The sequence below is a fragment of the Bubalus kerabau genome, chromosome 16 (assembly GCF_029407905.1).
Source record: "Bubalus kerabau isolate K-KA32 ecotype Philippines breed swamp buffalo chromosome 16, PCC_UOA_SB_1v2, whole genome shotgun sequence".
Classification (NCBI taxonomy): domain Eukaryota; kingdom Metazoa; phylum Chordata; class Mammalia; order Artiodactyla; family Bovidae; genus Bubalus; species Bubalus kerabau.
The window spans coordinates 7,477,961-7,496,708 of NC_073639.1; positions in this window are offsets into that span (position 1 = coordinate 7,477,961).

Here is an 18,748-nt window from a genome sequence, read left to right on the forward strand (position 1 = left end):
CAATTTGAAAGCATCAATTCTTTGATGCTCAGCATTCTTTATGGTCCAACTTTCACATCCATACATGACTAATGGAAAACCCATAGCTTTGACTATATGGACCTTTGTTGGCAAAGGGATACCTCTATTTTTTAATACACTGTCTAGATTTATCATAGCTTTTCTTTCAAGGAGCAGACGTCATATAATTTAATGGCTGCAGTCACTGTCCACAGAGAGTTTGGAACCCAAGAAAATAAAATCTGTCACTGCTTCCACTTTTTCCCCTTCTATTTGCTATGAAGTGATGGGACAAGATGCTATAATTTGTTTTCCAAATGTTGAGGTTCCCCCCTCCCAGTGGATTTATTTTATCTTATTTTATTTAAATTTAAATTTACTTATTTTAATTGGAGGCTAATTACTTTACAATATTGTATTGGATTTGCCATACATCAACATGAATTCGCCACAGGTGTACACGTGTTCCCCATCCTGAACCCCCTCCCACCTCCCTCCCCGTACCATGAGTTTTAAGCCAGCTTTTCCACTCTCCTCTTTCACCCTCAAGAGGCTCTTTAGTTCCTCTTCACTTTCTGCCATTACAGTGGTATCATCTACATATCTAACATTGTTGATTTTTCTCTGGGCAATCTTGATTCCAGCTTGTGATTTATCTAGCCTGGCATTTTGCATGATCTACTCTTCATAGACATTAAATAAACAGGGTTACACCATCTCTTCTCTGGTGACTCAGACAGAATCTGCCTGCAAAGCAGGAGACCTGGGTTCGATCCCTGGTTTGGGTAGATCCCCTGGAGAGGGGAATGGCTACCCACTCCAGTAGAATTGCCTGGAGAATTCATGGACAGAGGAGCCTGGCAGGCTACATACTATGGGGTCACAAAGAGCTGGACACGACTGAATGACTTTCACTTCCCTTCCTAAGGCCCACTTGACTTCACACTCCAGGATACCAGATTCTAGGTGAGTGATCATATCATTGTGATTATCCTGGTGATTAAGACCTTTTTGTATAGTTCTTCTGTTTATTGTTGCCACTTCTTTTAATCTCGTCTAATTCTGTCAGGTCCTTACCATTTCTGTCCCTTATCATGCCCATCCTTGCATGAAATATTCCCTTGATATCTCTAATTTTATTGACGAGATCTCTAGTTTTTCCTGTTGTATTGTTTTCCTCTACTTCTTTGCACTGTTCATTTAAGAAGGCCTCCTTCTCTCTACTTGATATTCAGTATAGTTTGAAGTGAAGTGAAGTCACTCAGTCATGTCCGACTCTTTGCAACCCTATGGACTGTAGCCTGCCAGGCTTCTCCATCCATGGGATTTTCCAGGCAAGAGTACCAGAGTGGGTTGCCTTTTCCTTCTCCAGGGGACCTCTCCAACCCAGGGATCAAACCCAGGTCTCCCGCATTGCAGGCAGATGCTTTACCTCCAAGCCACCAGGGAAGCACAGTATAGTTTAGGCACAGCCAAAAATGAGCTTGACAGCATTCTTCTGAATTAAACACTCACCTCCAGAATATACGCTTTTGATAGGCACATCTCCAAAAAGAAAGCAGCAGTTCAATTCCATCTGAAATTCACCAATCACCCTTCAGTGGTAAACAGAACTTAGGGGTGTTATTCTAATGCAGTGGTTCTCAAATGTGTTCCAGGGCTTGGAGATACACAAGCCCTTTCAGGAATTCAGAAGGTCAAAACTGCTTTTTTTTTATGATACTATTATTTGCCTTTTCACTCTCATTTTCTCACAAGTGTGCTGTGGGGTTTTCCAGAAGCTATATGACACACAGTGTTGCAACAAACTCAATGCAAAATCCAGAATCCAGCTGACTTTCATTAAGCTAGTCATTAAATAGGATTTTCAAAAATGTAAAACAAGGCCACTTTTCTCACTGTATTTTTTATTTAGATTTTTAAAATCTTTTTGTTTTAAAATCATTTTAAAATTACAGAAGATAACACAAATGATTGGGTGTACACCTCACCCAACTTCTTTCAACATTTCATGTAACCATAATGTTTGCAAACTATCAAAACTAAGAAATTAACATTGATACAATACTATTAATTAAACTACAGAATTTACTCAGATGTCAGCAGTTTTTACACTAATATCCTTATTAGTGTAAAAATTGCATTTTTTGTTGTTCATGTGCTGTCATGTCTGATTTTTTGTGACCCCAGGGACTGCAGCATTCCAGGCTTCCCTGTCCATCACCATTTCCCAGAGTCTGCTCAAACTCATGTCCATTGAGTTGGTGATGCCATCCAACCATCTCATCCTTAGTGTTAATGAATGTCATCCTCTTCTCCTCTTGCCTTTAATCTTTCTCAGCATCAGGGTCTTTTCCAATGAGTCAGTTATTTGCATCAGGTGGTCAAAGTATTGGAGCTTTAGCTTCAGCATCAGTCCTTCCAATGAATATTCAGGGTTGATTTCCTTTAGGATTGACTTTTTTGATCTCCTTGCTGTCTAAGAGACTCAGTTGTCATGATAAATTTCTTTTGTCTCCTCTTATCTGTGACAGTTCTTCACACTTCCCTTGTCCTCAAGATCCTAATGCTTTTTAATAATACTGGCTAAATATTTTGGACAGTGGCCCTCAATTTAAGGTTGTCTGATACTCTCTCATGTTTGGATTGGCTTAATGGATTTGAGGGAAGAAAGCCTTAGAGATAGTGAAGTGTCCTTCTTTAGAAATATGTGATATCCTTCTGTCATGTTACTGGAGATATTAAACTTGAATGTTGCACCTAGTAGGTTTCTCAGGCAAGTTACTACTTTTCTTTTTTTATTCAATAAATATTTTGTCTATGCAAATATCCTTTTTCTTGTTAAATTTTGCCAACTAATTTTAGCCTTAATGAATGGATAATGGATCCTTCCTGAAGCAATTATTACTCTGGTGTTCTAATGCTGATTTTCTATTTCCCTCATTGCATCTACTTTTTTAATTTATATTATTTTAAGGTTTTCTTTATCCTTCACATATTTATTTATTCAATTATTCATTTATATCAATATGGATCATGGACATTAGTTTTATCCTTTGGATTGCATAAAATATTATCAGTAATTTATTGCTCAAATTGTTCCATCTTTGGCCATTGGTAATTCTTTCATCTTGGCTCATGAATTCTTTTGAGACATCCTTCTTTCTCACCCTACAAAATGTTCCAGATTCATTTTGTACTTTTTCTGCCATAGCCCTAGTATCATCCAGTTCTCAAGGAACCCTAGTTCCTCTTACTAGAGAAGGTATTTAGACACTGAGATCTGAGTTCTGGGTGTGCTCATTGCTATGAGAGTGTCACAGGTTCTAGACCCTAGAGCAAAGATATATTTATGTATGTCAGTTCAGTTCAGTCATTCAGTCATGTCCAACTCTTTGAGACCCCATAGACTGCAGCATGCCAGGCCTCCCTGTCCATCACCAACTCCTGGAGTTTACTCAGACTCATGTCCATTGAGTCAGTGATGCTATCCAATCATCTCATCCTCTGTTGGTCCCTTCTCCTCCCACCTTAAATCTTTCCCAGTATCAGGGTCTTTTCCAATGAGTCAGTTCTTCACATTAGGTGGCCAAAATATTGGAGTCAGCTTCAGCATCAATCCTTCCATTGAACACCCAGGACTGATCTCCTTTAGGATGGACTGGTTGGATCTCCTTTCTGTCCAAGAGACTCTCAAGAGTCTTCTCCAACTCTACAGTTCAAAAGCATCAATTCTTCAGTGCTCAGCTTTCTTTATAGTCCAACTCTCACATCTGTACATGACTACTGGAAAAACCAAAACTTTGACTAGATAGACCTTTGTTGGCAAAGTAATGTCTCTGCTTTTGAATATGCTGTCTAGGTTGATCATAGCTTTTCTTCAAAGGAGCAACTGTCCTTTAATTTTATGGTGGCAGTCACCATCTGCAGTGATTTTGGAGCCCCAAAAATAAAGTCTGCCGCTGTTTCCATTGTTTCCCCATCTTTTTGCCATGAAGAGATGGGACCAGATGCCATGATCTTAGTTTTCTGAATGTTAAGTTTTAAGTTAACTTTTTCACTCTTCTCTTTCACTTTCATCAAGAGGCTCTTCAGTTCTTCACTTTCTGCTATAAGGATAGTGTCATCTGCATATCTGAGGTTATTGATATTTCTCCCAGCAATCTTGATTCCAGTTTGTGCTTCATTCAGTCCAGCATTTCTCATTGTGTCCTCTGCTAACTCCAAATCCAATTCAGCATTACAAAGCTTATTCTAGAATCTCTCCTTGGCTTATTTGTAACTACTATCTGTTACAGTGAGAAACTGACTACTTATTTATTCTACTCTAATAAACATGTAAAGAAAATTCAGAATTTCTAAGTAGACTTCTGTGAGAAACAACTTTACCAACTAAAATACAATGTTTGCATAAAATTCTTTTTTTATTTAGCCTGACAGTATTCAATAAATACAATTTCCAAAGTTAGATCAACTCTCTGTTCCATACCTTTTTAAATTGTCATTAGGTCATATATTTGTAGCATATTCAATACAGTTATCATAGTCTATATTCCACCTTGGGTTCCCCTATGTTCTGGTTGGTTTTTTTTTTTATTAGTTTATATGCAATAAAATTCAGTCATTGTGTTGTGCAGGTCTACAGATTTTGACAAACCCACAACCAGGACACTATACAGAACAGTCCCAAAACTCCTAAATGTCCCTCATCCTATTATAGTCAATCCCTCTGCTCCCTGCTTCCTCCCCCGGGAATGCCTAGAAACCAATGATATGTTTTCCATCCCTATAGTTTTGCCTTCTCCAGAATGTTATATTTTGCATCTGAATTCTTTTACTTAGTGAAATGAATCCATGTTCTGCTTTTTTTTTTTTTAATGAATCAATAGTTTGTTGTTTTTAACAAACAGCTTTCCATTGTATTGATTACCACAGTTTGTTCATCCATTTATTCACTGAAAGACATCTGGGTTGTTTCTAAGCTTGGGCAACTATGAATAAAACTATTATGAACATTCACATATGGGTTGTGTGTAAGTCCAATTTATCATTTTTTTTTCTTCTTTAGGTTGTTCTATGGTATCAAACTTAAAATTCTTTGGCAAGTGAAAGATTACACAAATTCTTCTATGTTTTCTTCTAGAATTTTTGTAATCTTAGATTTTATATTTGTGTCTATGATCTATTTTGAGTTAATTTTTATAAGATGTAAATTAGAAGTTGATTTGGCCCTTTTTTATTGTAAGGCTGGGAACAGGCTTCTTTTAGTTTTTTATATCCTAGTATGTAAACAGAAGTCTACTAAATTGTTCTTTTTTTTAATATAGTTATTTTCCTTTTCCTCCCACTTGCTTGGTTTTTTTAAAAACTTTATTGAGATAACTTTGACATATGAAAACTACATATATTTAAGGTGTACAACTTGATGTTTTGATATATGTATACATGCTGAAAAGATCTCCAAGATCAAGATAAATAACTTATCACTATATCTACACAGTTACCTCTGTTTGTATGTGTGCGTGTTCATGTGTGTGTGTTGAGACGATTTAACTTAAGGTCTATTAAAAATATATTATTTGTATTAGTAGGCAACAGGTATAGTATGGTTATATTTAAATAAGTAAACATTCAAAAAATCTTTTTTTTTTTCATTTCTAATGTGAGGTGACTTTACTTCCTTCCAAGATGAAGAAACAGGGTTATATATATATACCTTCCTACCTTAAATAACTTAAAAAAAAAGAACAATGATTTTAGACATTAGGCAACAAGTAACACAGGACTATGATACTAAGAGAGGGGAAATAGGCATGCAGAGTCCAACAGTTGCCTCAGCTTACTTCCTTGAGGCTATTTCCTCAAGGCAGAGAAGAATAAACCTAGGTGAAGCCCAACCATCTCTTTTAGTTCAGAAAGTGGAGCTGGGACATTAAGAAGGGTAAGGCAACTAGACTTTATAGGGAAGAATGCTAGAGAAGAGCACAGGAAATATGCAGAGAAGCCCAGCAAGTCTTCAGCTGAGTACTGATGAGTGAATACATAAAAACATACAAAACAAAAAGCAAACAGCAAACAGATAGACAAACAAACAAAATCCAAAGAGAAAGCAATACACAACACTGGAAAAGAACTATCTGGAAGGAACTCTCAGAAGAATCCATAGAGCGCATACATTACCAGGAATAGTTCATGTTCTCATGAGTCAGGCTTTAAAAAAAGAAAGAAAGAAAAAGGAAAACCCGTAATATGTAAGGCACAGGGTATAATACTCAGAAGTGCCTGGTATCTGTAGTGAAACAAAGTTCAGTTCAGTTCATTCGCTCAGTCGTGTCTGACTCTTTGCAACCCCATGGACTGCAGCACACCAGGCTTCCCTGTACATCACGAGCTCCTGGAGCTCATGCCAACTCATGTTGAGTCACTGATGCCATCCAACCATCTAATCCCCTTCTCCTCCTGCCTTCAATCTTTCCCAGCAAAAGGGTCTTTTCAAATGAATCAGTTCTTTGCATCAGGTGGCCAAAGTATTGGAGTTTCAGCTTCCACATCAGTCCTTCCAATGAATGTTCAGGACTGATTTCTTTTAGGATGGACCAGTCAGATCTCGTTACTGTCCAAGGGACTCTCAAGAGTCTTTTCCAACACCTCAGTTCAAAAGCTCAAAAGTTCATCAGTTCTTTGGTGCTCAGTTTTCTTTATAGTCCAACTCTCACATCCATACATGACTACTTGAAAAACCATAGCAATTAGCCTTAGAAGGCAATGGCACCCCACTCTAGTACTCTTGCCTGGAAAATCCCATGGACAGAGGAGCCTGGTGGGCTGCAGTCCATGGGGTCACTAGGAGTCGGAAACGACTGAATGACTTCACTTCCACTTTTCACTTTCATGCATTGGAGAAGGAAATGGCAACCCACTCCAGTGTTCTTGCCTGGAGAATCCCAGGGACGGGGAAGCCTGGTGGGCTGCCATCTATGGGGTCGCACAGAGTCGGACACGACTTAAGCGACTTTGCAGCAGCAGCAGCAGCAAAAGTTGTTTTAGTCCTAGTTAACAAAGCTATAAAGCACATCTCAAAAGGATTAAATTATTTACCACCAACTTGACTATGTCTCAGAATAAAGCTCAAAATATTTTTAAATATATCAGAATATCCAGCATCCAATGAGCTAAAATTCACAATGTCTGCATTCAATAAAAAATGACTGAGCATGCAAAAAAGCAAGATAATATGATTCATATTGAAAATGACAGCATATTTCTCATCAGAAATAAAGGCAAAATAAAGACTTTTTAAGATATATAAAACTAGGGAAAAAATCAGCAGGTGCACTGCAGAAGATGATAAAGACTTCAGGCAGGGAAAATAACACTGGAGAGAAACATGTATGTACATGGAGGAATGAATAGCACTGGAGACAGTAAATACGTGGGTAAAAATATAATATATTTACCTAAATTTCAACATCATTTTACACGCATGGTGGATTCATGTTGATGTATGGCAAAACCAATACAATGTTGTAAAGTAATTAGCCTCCAATTAAAATAAATAAATTTAAATTTTAAAAAAGTAAAGCAAAATTAATATAATATATGATGAGATTTATGAATAATGTGAAATAAAAAGATATGACGACACTGGGATGCAGACTGGGAGAGGAGAAGGAGGAGTATACATCTTAAGGTTCTTATAATGTACCTGAATATATATGATGCTGCTGCTACTGCTTCAGTCATGACCAACCCTGTGCAACCACATAGACGGCAGCCCACCAGGCTCCCCCGTCCCTGGGATTCTCCAGGCAAGAACACTGGAGTGGATTGCCATTTCCTTCTGCAATGCATGAAAGTGAAAAGTAAAAGTGAAGTCACTCAGTCGTGTCCGACTCCTAGTGACCCCATGGACTGCAGCCTACCAGGCTCCTCCATCCATGAATATATATAATATTACTTAAATGTAGATTCTAATAAGTGAGGGCATATACTATCAACCCTAAAACAACCATTGGAAAAATAGAAAATGTATAGTTATTGTATTATTTTCTTATTGTACCTGTAGCAAGTTAGCACAAAATTAGTGAAAGTGACAGATCTATTCTCTCACAGTTCTGGAGGTCAAAATTCTAAAATGGGTCCACAGGGCTGGGTTTCCTCTGGAGGCTTCAGGGGAGAATCTGTTTCCTTGCATTTTCTGGCTCCTAAAATCAGACTATATTCCTTGCTTCATGTCCACTCCTCTATTTCTGAAGCCATCAGCACAGAATTATCTCGTCTCCAAACTTCTGTCTCCCTCTGATAAGGACTCTTGTGATTACCAAAAGCCCACCCAGGTAATCCTGATCTCTGCCTTAATCTTCACATGGTATTCTCCTGTGTCCCCAGCAACCATAATGGGTTGGGAGTCCACTGTACTTCATTATGACCTTGTTTTAATTATTTACATCTGCAATTTATAGTTTCAGATTAGGACTTCAACATATGTTGATTTATATAAATTTATATACATTTTGAGATCAAATAATTCAATGCATAACAAACACAAATTGCCAAAGCTTACCCAATAATAAATAGATAACTTTAATAGCCTCATATCTGTTAAAAAAAATTGAATTTCTATTCAGAAAACTTGCTGTTGTTCAGTTGCCAAGTCGTGTCCAACTCTGCAATCCAACTCTGCACTCATGGACTGCAGCACACCAGGCTTTCTTGTCCCTCACCATCTCCTGGAGCTTGCTGAAGTTCATGCTCATTGAATCTGTGATGCCATCCAACCATCTCATCCTCTACTGCTACTCACAGGAAATTCCAGAACTGGATGGCTTCATTGGTGAATTGTACTACCAATAAGTATAAACATTCTAAACAGACACTTCATGAAAATTGAAGAGGAGAGAATAGTTTTCAATTTATATATGAAGTCAGGTTTACTTGATATCAAAATTAGAATAGAACATTACAGGAAAATTACAGATCAATTTTCATCACAAAAATAGAAACAAAAATTTTTAATAAATTTTAGTAAATTGAACCAAAAGTATATGAAAAAAGATAACACATGATGAACAAGTGGAGTTTATCCTAGGAATGCAAGGCTGGTGCCATGTTTGAGTTAATGGATGCAACAGGCTAACATATAAAAACCATATGATCATTTCAATAGAAACAGAAAAAACACTTAACAAAGTTAACATCCATTCTTTATTAAAAAAAAAAAAAATTCTCAGCAAGTTAGAAAAACAAGAAACTTCCTCAACTTGATAAAGGTCATTTACAAATGTCCTAGAACTAGCATCATAGTTAATGGAGAAATACTGAATGCTTCCTCACTAAGAAGGGGGACAAGATAAGGACATTTGTTCTCATTGCTTCTATTCAATATCAAACTATAGGTCTAAGCCAGTGCAATAAGGGAAGAAAAATAAATAAAAAGCACATAGTTTGCCAAGGAAGCAATAAAACTGTCTCTATTCACAGACAATATGATTGTCTATGTAGAAAATCCCAAAGAATCTACAAAAAAAATGAGAAAAAGCTCTAAGCATCATAAATGAGTTTATCAGGATGACAGGACACAAGATCAATGTATGAAAATCAAATGAAGTTTATACAAGCCAAGGAATAAATAATCTTACTTTAAAAAACATGTGTACACCCGTGGCAGATTCATGTTGATGTATGGCAAAACCAATACAATATTGTAAAGTAATTAGCCTCTAATTAAAATAAATAAATTTAAATTAAATAAAAATAAAAAAATTAAATAAAAATTAAAAAAATCAAGTGAAGTTCTATATGAATGAATGATCAGAAACTGAAATATCTAAAGATTCATTTATATTAGCACCAAAAACATAAAATCAATTCAGTTAAGTTGCTCAGTCATGTCTGACTCTTTTCAACTCAATGAATTGCAGCACGCCAGGCCTCCCTGTCCATCACCAACTCTCGGAGTTCACTGAAACTCAAGTCCATTGAGTCGGTGATGCCATCCAGCCATCTCATCCTCTGTCATCCCGTCCTTCTCCTGCCCCCAATCCCTCCCAGCATCAGAGTCTTTTCCAATGAGTCAGCTCTTCGCATGAGGTGGCCAAAGTACTGGAGTTTCAGCTTTAACGTCATTCCTTCCAAATAACACCCAGGACCAATCTCCTTTAGAATGGACTGGTTGAATCTCCTTACAGTCCAAGGGACTATCAAGAGTCTTTTCCAACACCACAGTTCAAAAGCATCAAAGTACTTAGGTATAAATATAAGAAAATGCATGTGAAATATAGACACTGAAAGTTAAAAACTCTGATAAAAAAGATCAAAGAATACATAAATTGTAAATATGTCAAGAGACTGGAAGACTCAATGGATGCTCCATGTCAATTCTCCACAAACTGCTCAAAAGATTCAATGCAATTTTGATCAAAATTCCAGAATAACGTTTTGTAGAAACTGGCAAGTTGACTCTAAAATATATATGATGTTAAAGAAACTGAGTAGCCAAAAAACTATTGTAAAGGAAGAATAAAGAATTCATATTACTTAACTTCATGACTTACTATATAAAGCTACAATAATCAAGAGAGTATGGTATTAATGAAAGATAGGCATATAGATCATTGGAACAGAAAAAAATGTCCAGAAATAGACCCACTCATATATGAAAGAAGAATTTTCAACTAAGGGACAAACATAGTTCAGTGAAGAAAGGATGCTCTTTTCAACAGAATATACTGGAAAATTTGGATTGCCATGCACCAAAAATAAGAGTTTTGATCCATATCTTGTACTCTTTACAAAAATTAACTCAAAAATAGATCATAGACTTAAATTGTTTGTATAAAACTTTTTATAAAAAGGGTAAAATTTACTTTCTGCCTTAAAAATGAAAGAAAAAATTCTAATATGAGAAATATTAGCAGATAGAACTCACATACACAGAAGTTCTTTTAGCAGTCACAAAACTTCTTGTAACATAAAGGGATTCTCAAAATGAAAAGACGGAGAATAACAATCTAATGAAAATTTCTTCACATAGACAAGTGAACAGTGAACATTCTTATCACATTTAATCCATATATCAACCACACAGGTTAACTTCATTTTAGAAACAAGAAAACTGAGGATAAAACATATTAATTAATGTGTCCATGGCCACATAAGTGGCAGAATTGTAGATCAATCCAATACTATCGGATTTCAAAGCCCATGTTCTTTCCTCTGCATCTTGGGAAGAGCCAGTAAATGCCCTCAGTTCAAGGGGATGGAGACTGCTCTCCCATTCTGTTTTGCAGTAGAGGCTTCACGTCATAGGTCTGCTCCATGGGACTAGCTTCCCAGATGGGAAAGGGAAGGGGAAGGTGGTGGTATGGTATAGACAACTGGCACTGCCAGAAACGGCCTGTGAAGTTTCCATTGCCTTCTTTGGAGAACTAAGGAGAATAGGGAGGGGGAAGTTGGGCATTTCAGAGACCAGCCATCCACCCTGCCTTTTTCCAAGGTCTGAAGACCATGGATGAGAGGATAGGTGCGCAGTCATCAAAGATTTGGTGTGTATTTTTCATGCATGAAACAAAGAGAGCAGTATTAATGTCTTGGGAAAGCAAACATAGACTTTCCTATCCCCAAGACCCTTTCTGGAAGCATAGAAGATTAAAATTATTTCCATAACATTTGGTCAATATTTTGCTTTTTTCACTCTTTCTTCTATGCATGTACAGTGCAGTTTTCCAAAGACAACATGATATGTGAAATTGCAACAGATTCAATCTGCAGAAGCAGACATATGAATCTGGCAGTCTCCTATTAAGTCAAAACACTGATCTGCATTTTTTGTAGAATGATGTTATACTTCTCCCTAAATTTATTTCTGCTCTGGAAAATATAATTTTCATAATCATATGTTAACATGAAAAGGGCTTGTTATTACTATTTTAAATAAATTACTATTTTAAAGATTTGCACATTTTAATTTTTAATATGGTAATTATCAACAGATAGAACCTATGTAAACAAAAGCCCTTTGGAGGCCTCAATTTTCAAAATCGTGGCAAGTCTGTAGATCAAATAGTGTGAGAGTCACTCATCTAACAGAGTCATTTTTAAGGTAACTAAGTTGAGGCTCACAGAATAGAAACAAATTGCCTGAAGCAACTATTACCTGTCAGAGGCAAACTCAAAACCAGGACTTCCCAATCCTGATGTCCCATCACACCCTCTGACCCTCTCTCTTCTGCCTTTTCTTTCTCCATCCTATCTGCCTAACTACAGCCTAAGTTTCAAAGACACATAAATCATTAAAAAAAAAAAAAAATATCTGACCTCACTCACAACACAGGTCACAACTTGTCACAAGCCACACTGACCTGCCCTCCTGGACACAGATGACTCCTTCATTCTCACCTGGTTTGGAACTACTGTAAACAGAACTCACTCTCTTCCAGAAGCCAATGATCGGAAACAGACATTGAATCTCTACACCATTTCAGGGTGGTCCTCATGAAGATTTTTTTCCTTCAGCTCTATTTCTAAATTCTGCTTCTCTCCTTTAATTCACTGGCATGATAATGCATTTGCATGAATTTAGAATTTCTACAGATGAGGTCTGGAAAGCTCAGCCTGCGTCAAGTTTATTTAGAGAATAGAAGGAATGTGTCTTACTATGAAGGGTGGCAGGAAGGATGCCACATTTCCATCTGTTCACTCACCAGCAAAGAATGTGTGTGCTTTGGGGAAAAAAACAAAACAAAACACGTCATTTAAATGGCTGCTAATGGATAGACTCTGGATCCACTGGGGAATTTCTTCTGCCTTCCATTGGTGCCTAGAAAAATAAAAGAACCAGAAAAGAAAATTCCAAAGGCATATTTATTTCAACTAGTAACAAGATCAGCTTCCTCTAAGATAAATTCAGGTTTATTTGAATATTGAGACTAATTATTTGACAAACATCTTCAAAGGAACACAGTTATCCAGTTCACAAAATCAGTGCTGAATTAGGAAAGATCGGGGGCACTTCTAGTGGTGGTCCTCTTCGCCCCATGCACAAAGCCGTGTAGCTCCCAGACTGAAGGCATTGCATGATTGAGTGATCTGGCTACTTCTGGGCTCACATATTCATCACATGTTCACAGGGCCAGTGCCTCAGTGTTCTGAGCATTATAACTAGTGACCAAGTGGAATTACCCAATATATTTTCTCTAGATTGCCTGACATCCCACATAAGTCACTCATTTCCCTCAAAATAATGCCCAAATATTCTTAATAACTCATTGCAATTTTGTCCTCTTCTTTCTTTTAACTTTTTTTTTCATATATCCTGAACATGTACATTTGATGGAAGGGATGGGTTTGTAGGAGACAATTACAAATAGAAGAGAAACACATCAATGGATGTGTTTCTATCACACAATCTTTTGTCCACCCCTTCCAGAGTCCTCAGGATGGCTCAGTGACTGATTTCAGTAACTAAGTATCAATCTTGGAGGAAGGTTTCAGATCTGCTATTAATTAATTATGCTTTCCCCACACTTAGATTATTCCTGAAGAATAAATACCTAGCCAAGTGGTGACAATGTGCCCATGCATGCATGCATGCTAAGTCACTTCAGTCATGTCTGACTCTTCATGATCCTATGGACTGTATCCCACCAGGACCCTCTGTCCATGGGATTCTCCAGGCAAGAATACTGGAGTAGGTTGCCAAGCCCTCCTCCAGGGGATCTTCCAGACCCAAGGATTGAACCACATCTCTTGTGTCTCCTGTATTGGAAGGTGGCTTCTTTACCACTAGCACCACCTGAGAAGCCCAATGGTATGCTCACCCTTTCCCAAAGGCATTAAAGATCCAGTGTACCTTAGCTGAGCCTACAAACTACCACAGAGGCAGGCTTTGTACACTCTTGCATAGGGCCATTTCTGTGGAGCACTGACTAGCTGTGCAATAAAGGAAAAGAAAAGGGATCAAGTTTCCACCCCCACTACCTACCGGGAAAGGCCAGATTACCCTTCCATGCTTCTTATTTTTCCACCAGACTTTCCAAAGATGTTTCACTTAACAGGAAGCATTTATTACTGAGAACATAAAATGAATGAAATTTACAAAACGGCAGTCACTGTTTAGAAATTGTTTTAACCACTTGCTTGCTTGAAAATCAGCAATGGAGCAAAAAATACTTTGGCAAGTGTGTATATATATAAATGCTGTATATACTGCAAATGCTGTAGCAGTTAAGTTGTGCACATAGGTGTTTCTAGTTAAACAGTGACTTTCTCTGCACACCATGTCTCAGTGGGTGTAAAAAGAGGGCAAGGAAAGCCAGATTTGGGACCTGAATTGTTCAGCTCTTTTTGCAGAAAAGTGCCAAAGTAGTGCTTCACTTCCAAATCCATTTTTCACTAATTGTAGAATCGTTGCACTATCCTGAAAGCCAGAGCAATGCCAGACCATGTTCAGAAACAGAGTGCACAGATTTGACAAAGATAACTTATGTCTTTACTTTAAACATTTAACAATTAATTGCCTCTGAGAATCACAGTTGTCCAGACGGTCTATGAGGAACACATGAGCCACACTGCAGGCAACTCCAAGTCTGCACAATTGCTTGAGGACTATGCCAAATAGCCAAATGCTGCTGATGGAAAATGCGACCATCAGCACATTGGCATGTGACCGCGGGGTCTACAGTCCAGGAAGGGAAGGGGTTGGGGGCTGGGCTCGTGCAGCCACCCCTTGCCGAGGTAGCGATGGAGACCCCCCAAAAGGAAAAGTTAACACACACACCCCCAAAAACCATTCATGTAAGTTGAATGAATTCACTTTGAATTCTCTTTGTCTCATACTTGACAACAGTTAAAAACAAAAAGGCTGATAACCTTAACCACAGTTTTTTCCTCCCTTCAAACAAATCACTTTTCCTTTGTGTATTTTCCTTCAAAAGAACTCTATGCTTTATTCACAAAGAATAACGTGAGATTCCAATATATTATTTGGGGTGGGAAAGCTGGCAGCAAAAGCAGAAAGCCCCATGTTTTTGCAATTATCTCTTTTTCACATCCCCCCAAGTGCGTTGCCCAGCGAACGAGCAGAACCGAAATGTGGGGTAGGGAGTCCATAGAAAGAACTGTGCGGCTCTCATGGTGAAAATGTGCTGATTTTAAAAGGTAGTAAAGAGTGACAGAGTTCGGTAGACTCATTTCTCACAAAAATGTTTTACTCAGACCATAAATAGTATTGCTCCAATTAGTTTTGGGGCTAAATCATGTTATGTCAATGACCTCAGAAGGCAATTTGCCTTCTGCATGAAAATGATGTGACTTCCTGGGGAAAACTATACAGTACAAGTGGGGTTTTTCTTTTCTTTTCTTTCTTTCTTTTTTGTATTTCAGTAGATGAGAAAACAGATGGGGCTTTTAAAAATACAAAATATATCTTCAATCTCTTTGCTACGCTTGAATAGAATTGATTAAGGATTAAAGGAAAACAGCATAGAGCACGTGTTAATTTCTAATTAAAATCTCTCTTTAAAAAAGAACAACAAATGTAATTAGACCTACACACAGGCATCGTTATGTGTCTCCACACATATCCACAGAAATATCTTCCTGGAACATGTGTGTTTGTTGGCCTATCATTGCCTCAGAAACGTGAGGGTGCTACTGCAGATCATGATCCGGAAATCCTGTGTGCAGACGTCTACACTCGGCATCAAGTCAGACCCTTGGGTGGTTTAAGAGTGGATAGGGAACACAACAGCCTTCTTTACAAAGGGACATTGACTTCATCTATGGTGCTTTCAGGGGCAGGACTGAGCTCAACAGAGGCGGCAGACTAGTCTCTGGGTCGTGGCCTTGTGGGAGAAGCTGCATGGAGGGAGGTGTCACCAGGAATGTCTTAGAACAAGGGTACATGTGTGCGTGCTAAGCTGCTTCAGTTGCTTCTGACTCTGCAACCCAACAGACGGTAGCCTGCCAGGCTCCTCTGTCTATGGGATTCTCCATGCAAGAATATTGAAGTGGGTTGCCACGCCCTCCTCCAAGGTATCTTCCTGACCCAGGGATTGAACCCGACTCTCTTATGTCTCCTGCATTTGCAGGCAGGTTCTTTACCACTAGGACTACCTGGGAAGTCCAAGAGCTAGCAAGTCAGAGACAATAAGAACAACAGACAGAAAGGAAAGCCAGTCCTTGGGAAGGGAGTTAAGAATCAAGTTTGAGAAACTGATGCAAGTTATAAATAGCAGGCCAGGAGAAGGATAAGAAATCAAGGAAAATAGGTGCAGATAAAAACTGTAGTTTGATGGAAATTTAAAGATGGAGTATGGATGCAAAAGAATTGAGGATGCAGACTGTAAATGAGGTGGGGAGGCAATGGGAAGGAAGCAGCCATGGAAAACCAGCGCCTGAGGGTCTCACAATGCCTCATGCTGGATGCACAGACTTAACTGGCAGCTCTGCTTGCCCTGGGAGTGCAGCCTGGGAACTACCCCTTAGCTTGGGAGAGGACTCCTGACATAGAGAGAAGACCTGACTCATTTAGCAAAACCTGTTAATTTGTGGATGGTTTATTTAGCTTCTGTAATTTTTAAATTCCAGAGAGGAGTGGTGATACAATATTTACCCAAATGAGTGCCACTGTCTTAAATGTTTCTACTCTTTCTTTATGCCTAACTCTGCACCAACACATTCTAAAAAGCAATCATGCAAACAAACCCAAACTGGACTCTAGAACCATTTATAAGCAATGTGGATCTTTTGGGGAGGAGTCTTGGAGACAGGATAAACAGATTGTACTGTGTATACTTGGAGACCAAACTTTCCTAATAATCCCTCTTGAATATTTATTTTCTTTCAGGAATTCCACTCCTTGAGGCAGTTCCTGTCTCTTTAATCCAATCTTTATGGGCTTCTCCCCTCTTTCCATCTGCCTGCCCCACCTTGGTCCTGGAATCTTGGTTTCTCCCTTTGGCTCCATCTTTTTTCCTACAGCACAATTTTGCCTCCTCAGCTTTCTCATCCTCTCCACCTTTCACCTCTCTCTGGAGCATGACAAACGCCAGGTACCTAGCATGACAAAGTGTCCTTTCTCTTTACAAGGCAGGAGAAGGGAAGGATTTTACATTTAAAATGTATCTTTCTCTGTCACATAAGGAATTCAAATCATTGCTTTGAGTTCCTTGCTCAGCATGATACAAATCTGAGTCAAGCATCTCGATTCAGATGCTGGGGTGAAATAGAAAGAGAACTGCGTCCTGTTGGGACCCTTGGGCTCAAGTCCCAGCTCAGCCACAAAACTGACTGACATGCACTTGGCAAGACTAACGCTTCTGAGAGTTTCCTGCAACACAAGGCTATTGGCCTGGACAGCAGGAGTGCGAGTGACAGCCAGCAGCTGGGCCAGGTCTTACCAGGCACAAAGCACAGTTATCATACCATTGAAGTTTCATTCAGTCTTTGAGTCATTGGGGTCCCCAATTTGTTGCAGGAAGGTGGACACCTTCCAGGGCTCTAAACTGGGCTCTTGTCTAACACTTGGAAATTGAATTGTCCAAGGAGACACGTGCTGACAAAGCAAGAGATTTTATTGGGAAAGGGCACCAGGGTGGAGAGCAGTAGGGTTAAGGGAACCCAGGAGAACTGCTCTGCCGTGTGGCTCACAGTCTCGGGTTTTATGGTGATGGGATTAGTTTCCGGGTAGTCTTTGGCCAATCATTCTAATTCAGAGTCTTTCCTGGTGGCTCATGCATCACTCAGCCATGATGGATGCTAGCGAGAGGGATTCTGGGAAGTGGACGGATACGCTGTACCTCCTTTCTACCTTTCCCAAACTCTTCCGGTTGGTGGTGGCTTATTAGTTCCGTATTCCTTATCAGGATCTCCTGTCATAAAACAACTCATGCAAATGGTTACTATGGTGCCTGGCCAGGGTGGGCGGTTTCAATCAGTGTGCTTCCCCTAACAAATTCACAGATGATGCTAATCAGAGGGAGGACTAGCTAATTTATTGAAGGTCACATAGAAAGAAAGTGGTCCAGGCTGTATCAAAAATACAGATGGATGCAGAAGCATACAATTTCAGTGCAAGTTTAGATGTATTTCCCCTCCAAGAGCCTCTGATTTATCCATTGAAAACACACGGTCAAATACACTCGGCATCATGAGCCCCAAGAACTTCAAGGAAAACTATGTATTTCTAGTGTGTTTTAACCCTTTATGAAAATTCATTCTCATTAACATGATACTCACCATTTCTTCAAATTCAATCTTCCGACTGGTAGCGACCCCAGGGACTGCAGCCTACCAGGCTCCTCCGTCCATGGGATTTTCCAGGCAAGAGTACTGGAGTGGGGTGCCATTGCCTTCTCTGAATCTTTGGGATAAGCTTACATTTTAGAGGTGGCACTGCTTTTAGAGAGCCAACCAGCTTCTTCAATAGTTTCCAGTGTTCAAATCATTGGAAAGCTTGTTAGAATGCAAGTTACTAGGCTCTGCCCCACACATTCAAGTGGCCTGGAAGCAGGGTCTAATGACTTGGGCAAATGGCCCAGGGCCCATGTAAAAAGAAACACTGGTCTTTCTAATAGCCCTTGACAATCCACAGTCCCTGGGATTTCTTAAAGTAGTCAGAACTGTCGATTTCTTTCCTAATAAGCTTTGAGGTTGAGTAGAAAACACACAATCTACCCACAGCTTCTGTGGCGTGGCCGGCCATGGTGCTGGAAATCAGGCAATCTGTTTAAAACTTTTTTTTTTTTTC